The sequence below is a fragment of the Lepisosteus oculatus genome, chromosome 23, assembly GCF_040954835.1.
Source record: "Lepisosteus oculatus isolate fLepOcu1 chromosome 23, fLepOcu1.hap2, whole genome shotgun sequence".
Classification (NCBI taxonomy): Eukaryota; Metazoa; Chordata; class Actinopteri; order Semionotiformes; family Lepisosteidae; genus Lepisosteus; species Lepisosteus oculatus.
In genome coordinates, this window is record NC_090718.1 from 11,266,177 (window position 1) to 11,285,687 (window position 19,511).

Sequence of the window (19,511 nt, forward strand, 5' to 3'; positions counted from 1 at the left end):
CTCTCCATCTGTTCTACTGACACTCGAGGATGAGGGACTGATATTTACCTAAGAGCACTAGGTAAGTTGTTTTGGCTTTCTCTTTGCTATCTCTAGTCCAGTTACCAGCTGTGTGAGAACCTGTTCATGTTGCCACCTATTTCTCCCATCTGACAGACCTGCTTGACAGAATGAGAGCTCATTCTCTAAACTTGCAGGTCGTCCACACTGTGTGAAATTAGTACTCTCTACCAGCCCCCTGTATGGAGGCTGGTTATTGTGGGCAGAGCTTAATCAACAGCAAAGCAGAAATTTGATCCCTTGTACATCAATATTCCAGATGTCTTGCCAGGTCAACGATCGCTCCCTTATACCTCCCCAGTGTATCCAGTTGCTCTCCTTCTTCATTTCCACTGCTCTTACCAGTTCCAGGCAGCCGGACAATCCCGAAATGCCACTTTTATACAGAAGAATCAATCGAATTTTGTTCAACATGCACCTAGTCAACCTGCTTCCCAAAACTGAGAAAATAAATGACCTTCCACATTAGGAAGTGAAATGTTTTTTAATTGTCTGAGATTTGTTGACTTAATGTAATGAATGAGTTGAGTCTGAGTGTACGAGTGACACGTTGGACACACCAGGCTGTGTGAGTCCCCGACCGGTGGTGGTGGGAGATGATGTCAGCGGCTAGAGGAGGACCTGGTCAGTAGCAGAGCAGTGCCTACGGTGAAGGAGCAGGAGGCACCGTGAATCATCTGGAGGCAGGAGGCTCCTGCAGGGGTGTCTAGGAGCAGGGAGACTGCTAGAGAGATCGAGTACAGTCATTGAGCTGCAAGGAAGTCCTTAAGGAGTAGAAGCCTTGGTTGCTGCTAGCCGGTAAAGCAAATGAGACATTAGAGCTGGTCTTTTCATGGGACCGACCAAGTGAAGGGTGTTCCACTGCTACTCCTTGGAAGGAAGTAACCAGAGGGGGAGATCTAAAGCTGAAGCCCATTGAGCTCAGGAAATCATGACTGAAGAGCTCACACCCCTTTGCCATCAGCCAGCTTTCTTTGAGGTAGTTCTTCCTCCCTACAGATTTCAGCAGCTTCCGGAGTCTCCGCCTGAATCTCTCGCAGAGTCTGTGATCCTCTGGCTCTGACACTGATCCTGCTCTGGACCTTTTCAAGAAATTTGTCATCTCACACCAGGAAGGTTCCCACTCTTCAGAAGGAATGGTGGGTTCATCTGGTTTAAACAGTGTAGCCATCATCTCTAGCTCTTTACACAAAGGGTTGTGGGAGAATGGCACAGGTTTTCCAACGATTTTGTTGAAACCAACTGCTTGTCTTCTTTTGAGTCATTTCTGCATGACAATACAAAACTGAGAGCAGTAACCAAAAGGGCAACATGGATCCAGTACTGTCCTCTCACTTAAACTTTCTCATGTCCTTGTAATTTCTTACATGAACACATCTGCTGCATGACTAATTAGAAGTACAAAGGTAGTAAACTGAGTGTGTGATAAATGTTTAGAGAAGAAAAATGTCTTCTTGGTGCAGTGTTAAGATAAATCAGGTTACAGAACAGTAGGTGTCCTGCTGTAAACATTTTACCACACAGCTCACCTCCATATTTCTAAACGCTCATTCATATTCCTGAGGCCCTCAAATACTGATGAGGATTAAATATACCTGGTGGCAATGGGGAAAAAAGGATTTTGAAACTTGTAACTAATAGGTACTTCTGAAAACGTGCTTGATTGCTTCCGCACGTTTTGGAAAAGTCAAGAAAAAAAAAGAAAGCGACCTGTAACGTCAGGCTGTGGCCACGCCCACTTGAATGACATCTCTCGCAGGCCACGCCCCGCACACCTGTTCGCCGGCTTCTGCGAGAGAGAAGGGAGCTGGGTGAGTTTGTTCCGCGTTTTCTGTGGTTAATTTTAATTTTTCGTTTGTATTTGAATGTAAATAAAATTTAACTAATGTAGTTATGTAGTCTACACCTCACAGGAGAAAGGGGTAAAACAAGTATTCTCGATAGGGGCTAAATTGTATTTTTAATGTCTTCTCCCCCGATTCTCTTGTTTTTAAGAAGCCACTTGTTTTACACAGATAACATATTTCTTTTACACCGAAGAAAAGCTCTGTTGTAGCCGTAAAGACATATGAATTGGCTTTTTTTTTGTGAGTTACTTTATCCTAATCTTTATCAAACACCTCTGTTCACAAAATTAAGCGTGTGCAATTATCCAAGTCCGAAAATAGCCAATTCAGAATTGTAGTTCTTTCATTATAATCCAGAGTATGGTAGGTGATTATGTGCTTATATTCGTGATAAACATTTCACTTGCAAAGAATACTTCTCAGTTTAAATGGTCTTTCAATTTTAAATTCTGCTTTTTTGTGTGTGTTTTCAGCTTAGTATCTACGGGCAAGACATGGTTCGCACTAAAGAAATTGGAGTATTAACGTAAGTATAAATATTTTATTTATTTCCTTACACGCATCTTATTGAAATATTTTCTGTTTTATATGTCTTGGTGTTAGCTTATAAGAAACCTTGTTTTAAATTATCTTTAACTGATCTTCTAAATGTGTTATTGTGTTTTCCAGTTGGGCGTCTTCGGGAAGGACATACTTGGCTCAGGTGCTGCAATTATCTATGTAAGTAGAAACTCTTTCATTCTTTCACACGTATCATATTGAAGTACACAATATACTGCACCTCCCGAAAATTGTTGGAAAACGTGATGCACCTTTTGAAAAGGAGACTCAGGCTAGGCAGTATTAGATTAGATTTCTCCAAGGCAGAGACGGTTCTGAAGCGACAAAAAAAAAAAACTATCGGCCTGCTGTTTATTGAAAGCAATTTCTGCTAAAACTGCGATCACATTTGCTTTTTCGATGCGCAAAATACAGATTTAGAAAAAACTGTTGTGGCTTCCAAATTGCTTCACAACCATTAAAATTAAAGAGCTTATAAAGATATGGATTCGTTTCTCATGCGTTAATTCAGGTCTTTCAGAAAAAGAACATGCTAACCAGAATGGAAGAAAAACAGTAGAATGTGGTAGTTCTGTCTAATCGACACATGTAGCTGTATTGATTGTATGTTGCTTAGGTACTCTACACACTTCAATACCCTGTTAAACAGGAACATGCCCCGTTACCCAGGCTAAGCGCTTTATTCGAAGCTCAGCTAATACGGATTTCTGTTGTTTTGCAGGAAATGCAACAAAGTTCCGGTCTTCATTCTGGTCGCTGCCTCGACAGATCCCTTGGAGAAACAGTAACGTGCCGTATGTTTCTGTGCTTTTCCATGTAGTTGCGTGCAACTCTTTTCGTACCCTTTTTACTTGTAAAAGCATTTAGCGTAAATGTATCCGTGCTTTGTCATTTAAATCCATGTTACTTTTCACTTCAGATCCTGTGCATCTGTCGTATGTAATGGCATGCGTTGTTTAATGTTGCATGTTAATGTTTTTGTACTCTGCTTACTTGTAAAAAGTCTTTAGTGTTAATATAGCCTTGCTTTGACGCTTTGTAATTTAAGAGGTGTTAATTTTCATTTCGAATCTGTGCATCGCTCGTACTGGAATGCTTTGTTTTGTATGCAACTTTCGCTCAATAAATTGTTGATTGGAGTTTGATGTGTTTTGTTGTTTCTGTTCTCATGCAGAGTTCCGTACACCCTTGGTCCTGAAAAAGCCCGGTGTTGGTGAGTTTTTTGGCGGAGAGACTTTACTAACAGTTTCCGAGAAGCAATGCGAAGGGCTGTTTTTTCCTTGTTGTCACTGACCGCAAGGGGACACCCTATCGCTTTGTGACTTGGAAACTGCAGAGGCTACCCCCTTGTTAAGTCTGTCCAGATTTTCCCGCCAAAAAACTTAGTATATACCGGGGCTCTTGCAGGGCGTGGTCTCCTCCCATCAATCAAACCCAGCCCCGTCTACTCCTCTTTTTGGAGAGAGGGGCTGGGTGATTGACTGCAGCTCTAGCCAAGCCCACTCACTCCCAGCAGCAGGGGAAGGCAGGTTGGTGATGGCCTAGGTCCCTGCAGAGAGGCAGGTCTCCTGGTGTGGACTTAGAAGTCTGTTGGTTGCAAGCTGTGACTGATAGGCTGAGTCCGCCCTGGGTGCCTCCTCTCTCTCGGGCCAAAGCCACCTCCAGCCCGTCTTCCTCTCAGCTGGGAGTGAGGGGGCTTGGCTAGAGCTTCCCTCCCTTCTCCTCCCCCAGGGGCTGTACCTCGGCTCCCTCCTAGGGACCCTAACCCCCCAGAGACTATCTAAAAAGGCGGGAAAATCTGGAGCGACTTAAAAAGGGGGTAGCCCCCGCAGTTTCCAAGTCACGATGCGATAGGGTGTCCCCTTGCGGCCGTGGCGCAAAGTACAAAACAACCCATCGCATCGTTTCTCGGAAACTGATTGCTCTCTCCAGATTTTGCAGCCAAAAACTTACAGAAGTGAGACACCAGCCCAGAGAAAACCCTTCCAACACACCAACACAAGCAACGTTTTTTTTTATTTCAGAATGCACAGCACATACAGTAGCAGCAGTCAACAGGAAACAGTTTAACAACATAACGACATTAAGAGCAAGATACAACACTGAATCGGTACATTACAGTCACTGTTCTCAAAAATAAAATTTAAGGAAAAGTACACATTGTCAACAATAACTTGCCAACGCACGACGAGTTGCTGGAGTGGAAACGAGATCGACGGAGCGCTGAGGATCAGGAGCCGCAGAACTGAAGGCAAAAGAAAAAACACCAAGTTAACAAAATACGGGCTTTGCAGAATGGATCCACTTGATGTGCTAAATAAAAGTTAAACATTTAAACATGCTGCTTGAATATATATGTATATAAATACCATGAAATGCAATGAGAAAAAAAACATTAAATGAGAAAGCAAAGATAGATCCCTGTCCCGCTACTCCAAAAAACTCCAGAACATACGTTCAGCCACATAAGAATTCAATTCCGTTGAAGAACCAGCGTCTTAAGAGTTTGCTTTTTCCGTTCAACAAAAGCACAACGAAACGAAAAGCAGCAATGTAGTTAATATATGCCTGTTCCGGGTAAAAATGTGTGAAAAAGCAGGCAAAACGTGTTGTCTTAACGGGTTACACAAATATTAATAGTATAGCGGAAGGTGGGAATATAACTTACCGTAAAAAAAAACACTTTTCATAACTGGTATTCCGTTCTTGAAATCCTTTTGGCACCTGGAGAAATAAAAACCTAACGAATTAATCCGTTTAATCTTGACAATATTTGTATCATTTCGGAACGAAAAACGTTCTTTTAGCCCCAATCCGCCAAAGGACATTACACAGCTAAGGACTTTAAAAAGTTAATATTAGAAGAAAAACTACAGCCCCAGACACCTAGAGATACCATATTTTAAAAACATACAATGAAAGTACAAAGCATGATAGTATAAGAACCTTTATACAAACTTTTCAAACTTCGAGAGCACGCTCCAACGGACAGGACACTCATTTCGGCGTCCTAAAACACAAAGAAAAGAAAAAACATAACAATTAACAACAGTAGCAACAACAAAATACTTTTCATCTTGCTTTCCCCAAAGTGAAATTTGATTTTTTTGCACTTAAAATAAGAAAATTCGAAATAAAACGCAAACGCACCTCGAGCCGCCCCAGCTCGTCCCGCCGCCATCTTGCCGAGCGCACCTGTGGAACAGGTGGACGGGGCGTGTCCGCTGAGGAAGGTCACTCTGGAGGCGGGCTCCGGTCCTGACGGACAGCTGCGGATTCTGTTACAAGGGCTTCACTGACGTTACTGGAGATACATAGAAACATCAACTCACCAGATCATACATAAAGCATTTGTCGGCTAAGGATTCTCAGAAAACCTAAAACAGTAACACTCCCCTACGAGGCTGTGCTCGACGGGAACTTCTAGCTTGCGGCCAGCTGACCGAATCAAGAGGAATGTGCTGGATAGGGACCCCTGCCGCTCCTAGTTAGGACTGCACCTCTCTTTCACTGCTAGTGCCACACCCGTCCTGCAGGTGTCTCAGTGGTATAAGGGGCTGCTTTTTAGAATTCAGTTCATTACTATTCATTCATAAAGGACTTAAACCCCCCATTTTCCCTGTTTTGGAGGGCCCCGAAAATGGAACCCCCCAAAACGGCCGGCGTGGTAGAGAACAGCCACCTACACAAACTCACCCCGACAGCACGAGAGCTACACCCGGGGCTTAGATCTCAGACTGACGGGGAGGCTCGGGGCTCGTCTTTAACTCCCCAGCGTCTCTGGGAGTCGATCCAATTGTCTGGACTTTAGAAAGTGCCCGATGGGTTAGCCCACGGAGCCACCAGGCCGGCCACGCTAAGGACCGGCCATGTGACTCTCTTATTCAGTCTTAAGCCAAGTCACACTTAGGAGACGAGGCAGTTCCCCCTGTTCAGTCAGAGGGGGTAAAATGTAAAGTTTTTTTTTTTAAAATGTCTGAAAAATTTTAAAGATAACATTTTAGAAAACTACATGAACGATTTAATTGTTCTCAATGTTTTTATGACCCGGCTGGTGTTAGGGTAGAGTATCCCTTCAGTTCCTTTATACTAATAGTTGTCACGACATGATCTGTTTATATTTCCATGGGCGTTTGACAAGGTTCCAAATCTAAGTTTTATTCCCTCAGATGAAAGATGAAAAAATCAAAAGCTATGCACGTAAATAGAATGGGAACGAGTGTATGCATAGAAAACAGAATAGTGATAAGGATGTAATAACTAGTTTTGCAATCAGTGGCTAATCACATCACTCTTAATATTATATATAAGAAGCTAATATTCAATATTCAATAAGATAAGAGAGTTACTGTAGTCAAGTGAAAAGAGTGCAGGTGGTTAGAAAACGTTTTCTATGAATATCAGACGGCTGGCACTATTTTGAATAATTAAAAAAGTCATGAGAATTCTATATACTGTTATTCACTGGGTACAAAGGTATAAACAGGGATATACACAGTGTACAGTGATGAGGAACCACTGTCAATGAGTGATGTACAGTACAGTAATCACAGGTGAGATTGACTGTCAGACAGTAGCAGTTTAATTCTTACTGTTAAAAGACGGGAATTCCGAAACTGTTTCTAACGCAAGGATCGCGCTAATTTCTAACGTTTTACTATTCACCAGCTGAATCCCTGGGGAAGAATAAAGTATTTTGAATTGAAATGAAAACAAATCTTAAATGTTCAATTAAAGTTGAATAAAGTTACTTTATCAGCGGCTCAGTTGAAAATGTGGAGTGGGACTGTACTCCAAATTACTTGCGTGGGAAGGACCATTTCCAAAGCGGAGACGGCCAACTCCAGAATCCAATCCGGGTTTTAGACGTTTCTAATTAATTAAAAGCCAGAAGCCAGGTGTGATTCATCTCGTATCAGCCGTCAATTGGTCTCCTTTAAAAAATGTTCTGGTAGGCGCATGTCGTCTTTAGCTTTATATAGGGGTTTTGCAGCCAAAGGAAAATCATGTCGGACAAAAGTCTCTTTGTATTAGGGAAGGAATAGCTCAAAAGTAATCGAGAGAAGGCATCTGAACTTCAGAGTAAGGAAGAAAGCAACTCGCTGGATTTTTGAAAATTCATTCGAGTTTTCAAAGAAACATTAATTGAAAATAAACCAACAACTTGCGTACCGCTAGCAGGGGGCGAACTACAACGTATCGTTTTTGCTACTCCTTAATCCAGCTGTTTGTGTTTGTAGACCTTGGTCAGGTATGTTCCTCGTGTTTCGGCAGGGCTCTCATTTAATGCAGTTTCTTCTCTCCAGCTCCCCAGCCTTCCTGTCCTCCACAACCGTCTGAAGGCCGAAGCGCAGCGCTCCCGTGTAGCGTGAAGCTGTGGAGATGAGCGGCGAATTCAAAGGTGAGAGAATCCGACCGGTCTCTGCTTTGCTTGCTTATCGAGACTCTTTAAACGTGAAAGCACGTCGTGTGCCTGTACTTGGGTGGGGGAATTACCCCGTGAAAATGGAGCCAAGCTTTTTTTTTTTTTCTCCCCCTCTTTTTCTAAACCTTATTTCTGCCTTCAAAAAGTGGTGCTACCTTTGTATGGGCTTTGGTAAGAGGCCGAGATTTTGCACTTGAGACTGGTATTGGAACGCGAAACGCTTTCTCTCCTGTGTTCAAGCGGCAGTTGATCCCGGGGAGCAGCCGGACTCACCTCGCAGTCCCGGGTTACCCACCGTCTCTCCGGCTGTGTCCTGAAAGAAGCGCTTCCTCTCCCGGGGCTCCAGACTGCGGACCGCCTGAGCGATGTTCAGTACTGGATATTAACAGCCAGCCGGGTTATTCCTATGCGGTTTCCTCTTGTTTAGTTATTGCAATAAACTCGTGTCCTTGGATTGCTTTTGAAAGGCTGTGTGAATTTCTCCACTTTTGATTATCCTCCCGGTTATTTTTTAATATTCCCCTTGCAGGCTGTTAAGGGTGCTTCGTCTTCCTCTGGCGTAGTTACTGCGCAGACGTCTTTCCTGCAACTCGGCTGTAAAATACAGCCATTACTTGTATGTATCTAAAAAAATGAATCTCCACATTAAATTGGATAGCGTTTAATCTTGTTAATACTGCTCTTGGACAAAAGACTCTAACGCGAATTACAAAGTACTGTGTGTAGAAATGGTTCATGTGTCGTTGCCAGGAACTTGAGAATGCAAATATGTTGGGGTGCTTGAACTTCTTTCGTGGGGCTGAGCACATCATGGGGGAGGGGGGATGATCACAGCACTTTAGGAACCAATCAGACTGTCCTCTGAAACAGCATTACACAGTTAATCATGGGCCTATGTGGTGCTGTCACACACACACACACCCACGATCTATGGTGCAACACTTCAGCTCTGAACGCTGTTCTCCTTTTAAGTGGAGGTTTAGAGAACAGACTCAATGGAAGCAGTTGATCTTTTAAAGATCTGTATATACTGAAAAGAAGTACTCAACTCTTCAACCATTAACTATCATTCAGTAAGAGAAAAAAATATCCTTTTGATATTCAAGGAATTAACTTTTAATGTGCATGAAATCCAACTCTGGGGCCCTTCCTTAACACAAAATATACTGTTCACTACTTTTGACAAATGTAAATCAATATGTATCTCTGTCCAGTTCCCCAAAGAGATCTGTACAGTACTCCCAGCCTGCACACAACCGACTGTAACTCCCTCTTAATGATGTAAGTAACTGCTCTTACTGTGATTGTATTTCTCAATTCTCATTAGTGCTGAGAATCATTAACCATGGAAACAGGATCATTTCTCCGATCGATGCACATGAAAACAAATTTCATTATGTGACAAGGCTACTCAGAACCTAAACTGCTTATGTAACCATTGCATGTCCATTTAAATGTAGTAAATTGATATTGAACATTATAACCTTTATATCGGTTTATTTCTCAAAAGTGAAGGTTAACCTATTCAACATCCTTCTGCATTACACAGACAATAACTGGCCTTTTCCAGGCTCGGTTTACATTGTCCCAGAACACCTACAGTACAGTGTGTACGTACAGAAGCATGTTTAACTGCAGATACATACACATACATATATACTGATGGAAAACCGAAACTCAACACCTCCTCCTCCACACTCTGTCCCTCCCGTCTGCGTGGAACAGGCTGAAGAGTGACTCATCTGTGAGGAGGACCTGATCCCACTGCTGACGAGTCCATCACAGCCTCGTAATATGTTTCACTAAGTATTCAATGAAAACTAAATGAAAGTATGATACTGTGAGAGTTCAGTCATCTTTTGGGTCAGTTGGTAGACAGAACTCAAGTCCAGAACACACTTTAGGCAAATTACAGTTAAAAAAAACAAGTCTTCATTTCAGAGCGAGAAAAGTAATCAGAAAAATAAAACAGATCCTTCTGGTAGGCATATATTTCAAAAATAGCCTCTGTATGGCAGAAGCTGGTCTACTGTGATAAATTAAAACACAATAACAAAAAAAAAAAAACCTGACACCAAAACACTCTAAAACAGATAATTCTCCTGGATCAAAATACACAATTCTTCTCAAAGCTAGAAAAATAAATTTCAATTTTCTCCCTCAAAAATAGATTCAATCTTTTCTTCTTACCAATATAAAATAAACTGCCTTATAATTGGGCGTTTCTTATATTCCTTTCTTTAATAATTAAACCCTGAATTCAGAGAGAAACTACAGTATGCATGCTTGTTAAGTCCATTTTATCTTTCCAATTTCTTCATTCTCTTTCAGTCTCTTCTACAGAGTACTATGAATGAAATGAGTGAAATAACCTTTATTTTCTCAAAGGCAGCTTGTCTTGCTGATCAGGAGCACATAACATACAACATATATGACAATAATACAATATTACAAAGGTGCAATACTATGATGCAAATCAACATTGCTCAGTCAGAGCTCGATCCTATATCATAAGATTAAAAACAGACAACTAGCTAGTAAAGTGTCTGAAATACCAACAATAACAATAGGAACCCTACCTCTGAATGATCTTTTAACTGCTCCACAATTGGATGCCTTTAGGTGGAAATGAAGTAAATACTTGCCTAGTCTTTATACAGGGGATCTGGTACCTCCATCTAGGGGATAGGGGAGTATAATCTAAAAACAATGAATGACAGGGGACATGTAAGATTTTATGTGCAAGATTAATAATATGTCGCCCCATTAGACATGTTCTTGAGTCCAAGGATGTGCCGGTAATCTTGCCACCAGCCCTGATCGCTTTGTTCAACTTGTTTCTGTTCTGCCAGGACAAGGCCCCGCCCCAGCTCTGAATACTAAAGCTTAAAATACCTGGAATCAAACTGACAAATAGTGTCAAACATTGTGCTGTCTACATTACAACTCCTTACGTTCCTTTGGAAATACCACCTTTGCTGCATCTTTAAATACCCTGCCTCTGTATTGGCGATCCAAGTTATTTTACAATCAATAAGAGTGCCAAGGTATTTATATTCATTTACTGTTTCACTATCTGTTCCATTCAGAGTTACAGAGTTCAGAGGAAAGGAACATTTCTTCCTGGATTCAATGATCATTTCCTTTGTTTTGTGTTTAAAAACTTATCCTGACACCAATTAGAAAAAGGATTTACTGTATCTCCTGTGTGTAATTGTATCATCACAATCACCAGTGTACAGTGTGAAAAGCAATGGGGACAGCACACAGCCTTGGGTTACCCCTGCGCTGGTGCTGATGATGAGAGACTTCCCCAGGATCGCTCATACATACTGTTCCCAATGAGTAAGAAAATTGTAAGTGTATGATGTACTCCTATATCCAGAATCTTCACTATCAACCTGTATGCCTGAATAGTGTTAATTAGTAACAAAACGTCCTGTATGTGCACATACGATGATGAGGTTTCTAAATGCTTTAATACTTGACTTAACAAGGCAAGAGACTCACTTTCCACTGCTTGTTTCACCCTGTACACAAACGGTTAAGGGACCTTGAGGACACTGTTGGCCAAATGAAGATGGAGCAGAACTTTTGTCCAAAACATTTCTTTGAAATTAAACTTAAGTTTTCAGGATGGAAATCTTGTTATTCAACAGGTTTTGTTCTTTTAGATATTGGTATCACTGCAGATGTCTTCCACAAACTCAGAACTGTAAATATTCCAGTTCCTTTTGGGAAAGTTAACAGAATACAGGACTAAGTTGTTGAGGACATTTCTGCAAAGTATTGCCTCCCAGATTTTCCAGGCCCATTGATTTTTGAGTACTTATTTGCAAAAACAGACTCCCCACTTCTTCAGATGTTACTCTTTCATGCTCCAACGCATGCATAAGTCTGGTCTTTGGCTTCACTGTTTTGAAATTCTGTCGGTACAATGGTAATAGGCAAACAGATCAGATCATCCTGTCAGTGGTTTGATAAGATCTTTATAGGCATTCTTAATATTTCAATAACAGAGATCTAATGTTCTAGAACCTTTTGTGTAGCCTTTTAAGTATTGATAATAATTAGTCTGAAGCAAACAGCCAGTTACACTCCCAGAATTAATTTCGGGGCATATTATTTAAGATCTTGAATATAACTGTAAATAATTTCAGAGGCAGTTTTATATTTAGCATCAGTAGGAATATAAGAGCTACAAACACCTGCCTAAACTCCAATGGCATGGCTAGTTGTGAAAGAAACAGATGGGGAGCTCCAGGTCTGGTGACTCTAATTTGGTCTATAACTGTCTTATACTATTTGAGGGTCTCTTGCTTATCTCTTTACCTTTTTTGCTTCCAACACAATCCCTTTATGTCCTTTTCCAAATGGGAAATCATATACTCACCGAATACAGTCAAATGTAATTTATGTGCAGCTTGGCTTCAGTAAGCACTGTACTTTCTACTCTCTGCCATCTCTGGGTTCGATTTATATGACCTGCAGGTAGGAGAACACCTGTGTCTTGTTCCACTATAGATGTCATTGCGGCGATCTATGTTGATGTACCTCTGTTCTGCCATCTGTGGTTAAAAGTCTCAGAGAAATCTATGACACTCCTGTTTCAGCGAGCTCAATAACAAAGACTGAGTTCAAATTATGTGTTGTTTGTACACACTGTGGCGACCACACCTCTAGATCACTGCAACACACGACGAAACACACAGCTCTTTTAGCAGCTCAATTGAACACAGTATTTGTTAAAGGTGGATTCTATTGTCAAACATGATAGTTATAAGGGCTCTGCCTAACTAATTTGTGGTCATTTTAATGCTTTTATGAAGATGTAAAAGTTATTCATGGGTTAGAGAGTTGCCTTCTATTTATTTTGAGCAAAATGTGTGTGTATTTTTTTTATCCTACCAGGTCTATACTTTCAGGAACTTCTACTTTCTCTACTTTCATAGAGAAGTGTATCAAGATTGTCATCTAGTCTTGTCACCGATATGATTGGCTGCTCAGCTCCTTATGTCTGGCCAATTGGAATTGAAAAGATGCCTCCTCTTATCGACCAATAGGAATTGCTCTTCAGTATACTGTATGAACAACTGATCAATAGGAAGTACATGTACTTCAGCTCCCTCCCCCAGCTGACAACAGACCTAGGCATGTGGTTTCTGAGCTGAGCCCAGTAAAATCTCCTCACCTTTTCAGTAAGGAAGCAGATCTGGAAAATAACCTTGTAGTTTGGTCTTTTATTAAGCAAGGCTAAGCCTACTTAGGACTGGTACAGAAACTGGAAATCTATTCTGTTTCTGCAATTGTTGTGTTGGGTGAGAGAGACCTGTTGGTGTCGTTTTTCCATCTTATCCCAAAAAGATTTGATCATTTGGATGATAAGTTTAAGCAAGGTCCCTAACGATTAAAGGGTGTTGGTTAACCCCAGAATCCTGGTGAGATACCTGTCTAGACTAACAACCTGGGCCGTTTAATATTTCCCATTTATTTAATTTCTCATTTCTGTACCTATTAGAGGGTCTGTTGGTGCATCTCACCAGGTACTGCTGCATTGTTTGGCAAACACTAATCTACAGAAAAGGACTTAGTCTTGTACTTCTTTTGCGCAGTGGTGAAATGACTGCAGTAGGATAAATCCTTTAAAAAAATGAAGATGAGGTCCTGTAATGTTGAGGTACAGCTCAGCTCTACAAGTATTTCTAAAGACATGTCTGCATGTGTGACAATAATGCATAGTATTACATAGTAACTACATGCCTGCCTCCAGCACACCTCCAAAATGCAAACTACATGAATTATTTATACAAAATATATCAAGAAGAACGGTAATTTTGCCATGTACCAGACAGCAATTACATCTAATAAATTAAAATAGTTGTACTCAAAAAATGCACTTCAGTAACAAAACTGTGTATGCTCTAGACTAAGCAGAGACTCTCTCAACCCTGCTTTTGGGGAGTCTGAGCTCAGCAGGTTCTATAATTTATTACTAAGTGATCATTGCAGGACCTGCACTAACCAATGCAGGTTAGTAAATGTGAAATTCTGAAAGAGTCGATGGAAAAAAAACAGAAGACCCAGAAAGGTAAGGAGATCTTATCAGTGAGTGAACAAATTACATAAACAGCACAATAACTTTCCCAGGTGCTCCTAGTTTAACAGAGGGTGACTTGGAACACTGCCTCAGTCGATGTTCTTCTGGATGAGGTAGGAGATCCCGGCTCTAGTCCAGCATATTGCAGGAAACAGATCTTCAAAGAGTTGAAGGTCACTGGGGCAGCTTATGGTGGGGTTGCAGGGCTGGGTCTTTACACTGTTTGGAAATGCATGGTAAGCTACTCTGCATCTTTGAAGAAGGAAACTGCCCTGCAGCTGTGGTGGGAACAGACCAATTCCAGCCAGGAAACCCTGTCAGCTCCCAGCTTGTCACCTTGGCTGCTGAGCTCTAGCAGCGCTGATAAGCCTGTGCTACCCTGGTCCTGTCAATACTAGTGTTCATCTACAGCCTCAGGATATTTTATCTGTCCAGTATTGGTGTGACAACTGCATAACTGAAGCTCCTTGGTCAGTTCACGGTGTGATTTGTCTGTTAAGACCTAAGCAGTAAATATCCCCAACATTCCCTCATTATACTTATTACAATATAGCAATGTTCCTCAAAATGGCACTGTTACCTAAGAAAAGCTATCCCTGAAGATACTGTTATCCTCAATTACTGTCCTCCCATTGATCTTCAGATCAATAAAACATTGGAGATTATCCAGTGCTACCATAACACCAGAGGACAATTCATTGAAGGTAGTAGTAGTATACCAGAGAGACTTCAGTGACACCTTTATTTTATTGCACCGACATGGTACAGTTGTTACAGGATCAGGGTCAAAGACATGACAGGTCAGAGGATCACCATACAAACCAGACATCTTTGTTCCCCTTTACAGACCCAGTGTTGAGGATGTCCCATTCCTCTTGTAGAGCTTTAGCTGCCGGGCTCCATTCTTCCCACCTGAACAGATGGTTCAATGCAAGGTGTTGTACACACTCACAAAGCCTCAGTTTTGCAGAACGCTCAGTCTTGTGCTTAAGAATGTACTGCCTCCAGGGGCAGTACAAAAGAGCAGCCAGCTAACCCTGATCTAAAGCAAGTATTTAAAATATTGAAACATTAAACACACCTTGTCCACATTGCTTCGTTTTGAATGCAACACCCTCAACATCTGAACAGATCATCACCGAACAGAAGTTCTGCAAAAGCAATTTACTGCACAACTTCAACCCACCCCAATGGAATTTACCCATGATCTGGTGCACACACACCACCTCAGCACATGGGGCACTCCCTCCTAGACAACATCGCTTACTGCATTTCCAAGTAATTCCATTATAACCTTTCCCAAAAGCTCTCATGTGGAATGCCCAGGTGTGTCTAGCTCAATAATGTACACCTGCTTCGAAACTCCCTGCCTGCTCAGAAACCATCTTGACTCAGAGAAACAGCACAGCCTGGGCTTCAGCCAAAATGCAAGTTTCCTGTAACAGCCTTCTAGGGTCACTACAGCATTGTTTGAAGAACTTTTCCTTGAACAATATTAGAAGCGTGTTCTTTCTAAACTTTTCAGTATCCTCAGTCTATTTCAGAAAAAGTTTGAGTGAAAGATAGTGAATTAATTATTTCTAATTAGATATTTCTTTATACATACAGAGAATATATCTTAAATCACTTCAGAACTCAATCTGATTTTAATACCTGCATCAGAGGATGTCAATGCCTCCTATGATCGGAATGGAGTTCTCAGCTGATGTCTTACTAAAAGGAGGTCAGTGCTGCAGACCCACTATAAAAACAGGCTTTGCAAATAGTGTCCTTCATATTTAAAATAGTAATGACTGATGAGATCGTTGTAATTTCAGTTTACAAAATAGATTGAGGCATTACTTTGAGAAATATTATTTGCCTTCCAATATTTTTTATGCCATCTATTGGCTGATGATTGTGTAACTGTTTTTTTCCTTTTGAACACCCTCCTTCCATTCTCAATCAGAACTGGTCCTTCTGCTTGGTAAGTAGGAGTTTAAATAAACTAGCAGGCTGACTGTTTCGAATCATCAGTAGAGTCTGAAATAACATCTTATTTGTTTCTGATTATGGTTTTGTTTTTTCCTCATGTACTCAAACAACCCCATCACCTATAAGTTTTCATTTTCATCCTTTGATTTCTGTAAATCCTTTTTCCCCTGAAAATGTGGCATCATCATTGTTTTCTCCTGGTTTCCCCTACTCAGGCACAACCCATTATTAATTAACTCCTTTGTCTGCTTCCACCATTTGAAAAAAGCTGGGGACGGGAAATGGACCATGAACATCTTCCTCCAAAATGTTTATACATCCCCTCTCTTTGGGGACAGAAACTCAAGGAATGCTATAGGAGATACCGTGCTATGTATTCCAAGATACCTTGGAAGGAAGTAGCCAGAGGGGGAGGTCTAAAGCTGAAGCTTATTGAGCTCAGGGAATCATGACTGAAGAGCTCACACATCTTTGCCATCAGCCAGCTTTCTTTGAGGTAGTTCTTGCTCCCTACGGATTTCAGCAGCTTCCGGAGTCTCCGCCTGAGTCTCTCGCAGAGTCTGTGATCCTCTGGCTCTGACACTGATCCTGCTCTGGACCTTTTCAGGAAATTTGTCATCTCACACCAGGTAGGAATGGTGGGTTCATCTGGTTTAAACAGTGTAGCCATCATCTCTAGCTCTTTACACAAATGGTTGTGGGAGAATGGCACAGGTTTTCCAACGATTTTGTTGAAACCAACTGCTTGTCTTCTTTTGAGTCATTTCTACATGACAATACAAAACTGAGAGCAGTAACCAAAAGGTCAACATGGGTCCAATACTGTCCTCTCACTTATTGGAGGACAGTATTGGATCCATGTTGCAATACTGCAACATGGATCCAATGCAACATGGATCCTCATGTCCTAGTAATTTCTTACATGAACACATCTGCTGCATGACTAATTAGAAGTACAAAGGTACTAAACTGAGTGTGTGATAAATGTTTAGAGTGGAAAAATGTCTTCTTGGTGCAGTGTTAAGATCAATCAGGTTACAGAACTGTAGGTGTCCTGCTGTAAACATTTTACCCCACAGCTCACCGCCATATTTCTAAACTCTCATTCATATTCCTGAGGCCCTCAAATACTCATGAGGATTAAATATACCTGATGGCCATAGGAAAAAAAGGATTTTGAAACTTGTAACTAATAGGTACTTCTGAAAACGTGCTTGATTGCTTCCGCACGTTTTGGAAAAGTCAAGAAAAAAAAAAGCGACCTGCAACGTCAGGCTGTAGCCACGCCCTCTCGAATGACATCTCTCGCAGGCCACGCCCCGCACACCTGTTCGCCGGCTTCTGCGAGAGAGAAGGGAGCTGGGTGAGTTTGTTCCGCGTTTTCTGTGGTTATTTTTAATTTTTCGTTTGTATTTGAATGTAAATAAAATTTAACTAATGTAGTTATGTAGTCTACACCTCACAGGAGAAAGGGGTAAAACAAGTATTCTCGATAGGGGCTAAATTGTATTTTTAATGTCTTCTCCCCCGATTCTCTTGTTTTTAAGAAGCCACTTGTTTTACACAGATAACATATTTCTTTTACACCGAAGAAAAGCTCTGTTGTAGCCGTAAAGACATTTGAATTGGCTTTTTTTTGTGAGTTACTTTATCCTAATCTTTATCAAACACCTCTGTTCACAAAATTAAGCGTGTGCAATTATCCAAGTCCGAAAATAGCCAATTCAGAATTGTAGTTCTTTCATTATAATCCAGAGTATGGTAGGTGATTATGTGCTTATATTCGTGATAAACATTTCACTTGCAAAGAATACTTTCTCAGTTTAAATGGTCTTTCAATTTTAAATTCTGCTTTTTTGTGTGTTTTCAGCTTAGTATCTACGGGCAAGAGACATTCGCACTAAAGGTTCGCACTAAAGAAATTGGAGTATTAAAGTATAAATATTTTATTTATTTCCTTACACGCATCTTATTGAAATATTTTCTGTTTTATATGTCTTGGTGTTAGCTTATAAGAAAACTTGTTTTAAATTATCTTTAACTGATCTTCTTAATGTGTTATTGTGTTTTCCAGTTGGGCGTCTTCGGGAAGGACATACTTGGCTCAGGTGCTGCAATTATCTATGTAAGTAGAAACTCTTTCATTCTTTCACACGTATCATATTGAAGTACACAATATACTGCACCTCCCGATAATTGTTGGAAAACGTGATGCACCTTTTGAAAAGGAGACTCAGGCTAGGCAGTATTAGATTAGATTTCTCCAAGGCAGAGACGGTTCTGAAGCGACAAAACAAAAAATATCGGCCTGCTGTTTATTGAAAGCAATTTCTGCTAAAACTGCGATCACATTTGCTTTTTCGATGCGCAAAATACAGATTTAGAAAAAACCGTTTGGGCTTCCAAATTGCTTCACAACCATTCAAATTAAAGAGCTTATAAAGATATGGATTCGTTTCTCATGCGTTAATTCAGTTCTTTCAGAAAAAGAACATGCTAACCAGAATGGAAGAAAAACAATAGAATGTGGTAGTTCTGTCTAATCGACACATGTAGCTGTATTGATTGTATTTTGCTTCAGTGCTCTACACACTTCAATACCCTGTTAAACAGGAACATGCCCCGTTACCCAGGCTAAGCGCTTTATTCGAAGCTCAGCTAATACGGATTTCTGTTGTTTTGCAGGAAATTCAACAAAGTTCCGGTCTTCATTCTGGTCGCTGCCTCGACAGATTCCTTGGAGAACCAGTAACGTGCCGTATGTTTCTGTGCTTTTCCATGTAGTTGCGTGCAACTCTTTTCGTACCCTTTTTACTTGTAAAAGCATTTAGCGTAAATGTATCCGTGCTTTGACATTTTGTCATTTAAATCCATGTTACTTTTCACTTCAGATCCTGTGCATCTGTCGTATGTATTGGCATGCGTTGTTTAATGTTGCATGTTAATGTTTTTGTACTCTGCTTACTTGTAAAAAGTCTTTAGTGTTAATATAGCCTTGCTTTGACGCTTTGTAATTTAAGAGGTGTTAATTTTCATTTCGAATCTGTGCATCGCTCGTACTGGAATGCTTTGTTTTGTATGCAACTTTCGCTCAATAAATTGTTGATTGGAGTTTGATGTGTTTTGTTGTTTCTGTTCTCATGCAGAGTTCCGTACACCCTTGGTCCTGAAAAACCCCGGTGTTGGTGAGTTTTTTGGCGGAGAGACTTTACTAACAGTTTCCGAGAAGCAATGCGAAGGGCTGTTTTTTCCTTGTTGTCACTGACCGCAAGGGGACACCCTATCGCTTTGTGACTTGGAAACTGCAGAGGCTACCCCCTTGTTAAGTCTGTCCAGATTTTCCCGCCAAAAAACTTAGTATATACCGGGGCTCTTGCAGGGCGTGGTCTCCTCCCATCAATCAAACCCAGCCCCGTCTACTCCTCTTTTTGGAGAGAGGGGCTGGGTGATTGACTGCAGCTCTAGCCAAGCCCACTCACTCCCAGCAGCAGGGGAAGGCAGGTTGGTGATGGCCTAGGTCCCTGCAGAGAGGCAGGGCTCCTGGTGT

At 41.1% G+C, this 19,511-nt stretch overlaps 3 long non-coding RNA genes across 5 annotated transcripts; 2 read left to right on the forward strand and 1 right to left on the reverse strand.

The window, feature by feature from the left end:
* The first annotated feature begins 2,379 nt into the window (after nucleotides 1–2,379).
* Nucleotides 2,380–3,546, forward strand: LOC138224552 (uncharacterized). The gene is made up of 3 exons (XR_011183040.1): nucleotides 2,380–2,433; nucleotides 2,577–2,627; nucleotides 3,190–3,546. It is a non-coding gene; the product is annotated as an uncharacterized lncRNA (long non-coding RNA).
* A 935-nt stretch (nucleotides 3,547–4,481) lies between these two features.
* On the reverse strand, nucleotides 4,482–8,137 carry LOC138224820 (uncharacterized). Of its 3 annotated transcripts, XR_011183270.1 has the most exons (5): nucleotides 7,641–8,137; nucleotides 5,619–5,746; nucleotides 5,415–5,478; nucleotides 5,137–5,192; nucleotides 4,482–4,713 (listed from the first exon to the last, which is right to left on the reverse strand). It is a non-coding gene; the product is annotated as an uncharacterized lncRNA (long non-coding RNA). The 3 variants fall into 3 exon arrangements; XR_011183271.1 differs by lacking the exon at nucleotides 7,641–8,137 and having other exon boundaries at nucleotides 5,427–5,478; nucleotides 5,619–5,757; XR_011183269.1 differs by lacking the exon at nucleotides 7,641–8,137 and having other exon boundaries at nucleotides 5,619–5,757.
* LOC107075595 (uncharacterized) lies at nucleotides 7,442–8,359 on the forward strand. The gene is made up of 3 exons (XR_001477107.2): nucleotides 7,442–7,550; nucleotides 7,775–7,869; nucleotides 8,134–8,359. It is a non-coding gene; the product is annotated as an uncharacterized lncRNA (long non-coding RNA).
* Nucleotides 8,360–19,511: the final 11,152 nt, after the last annotated feature.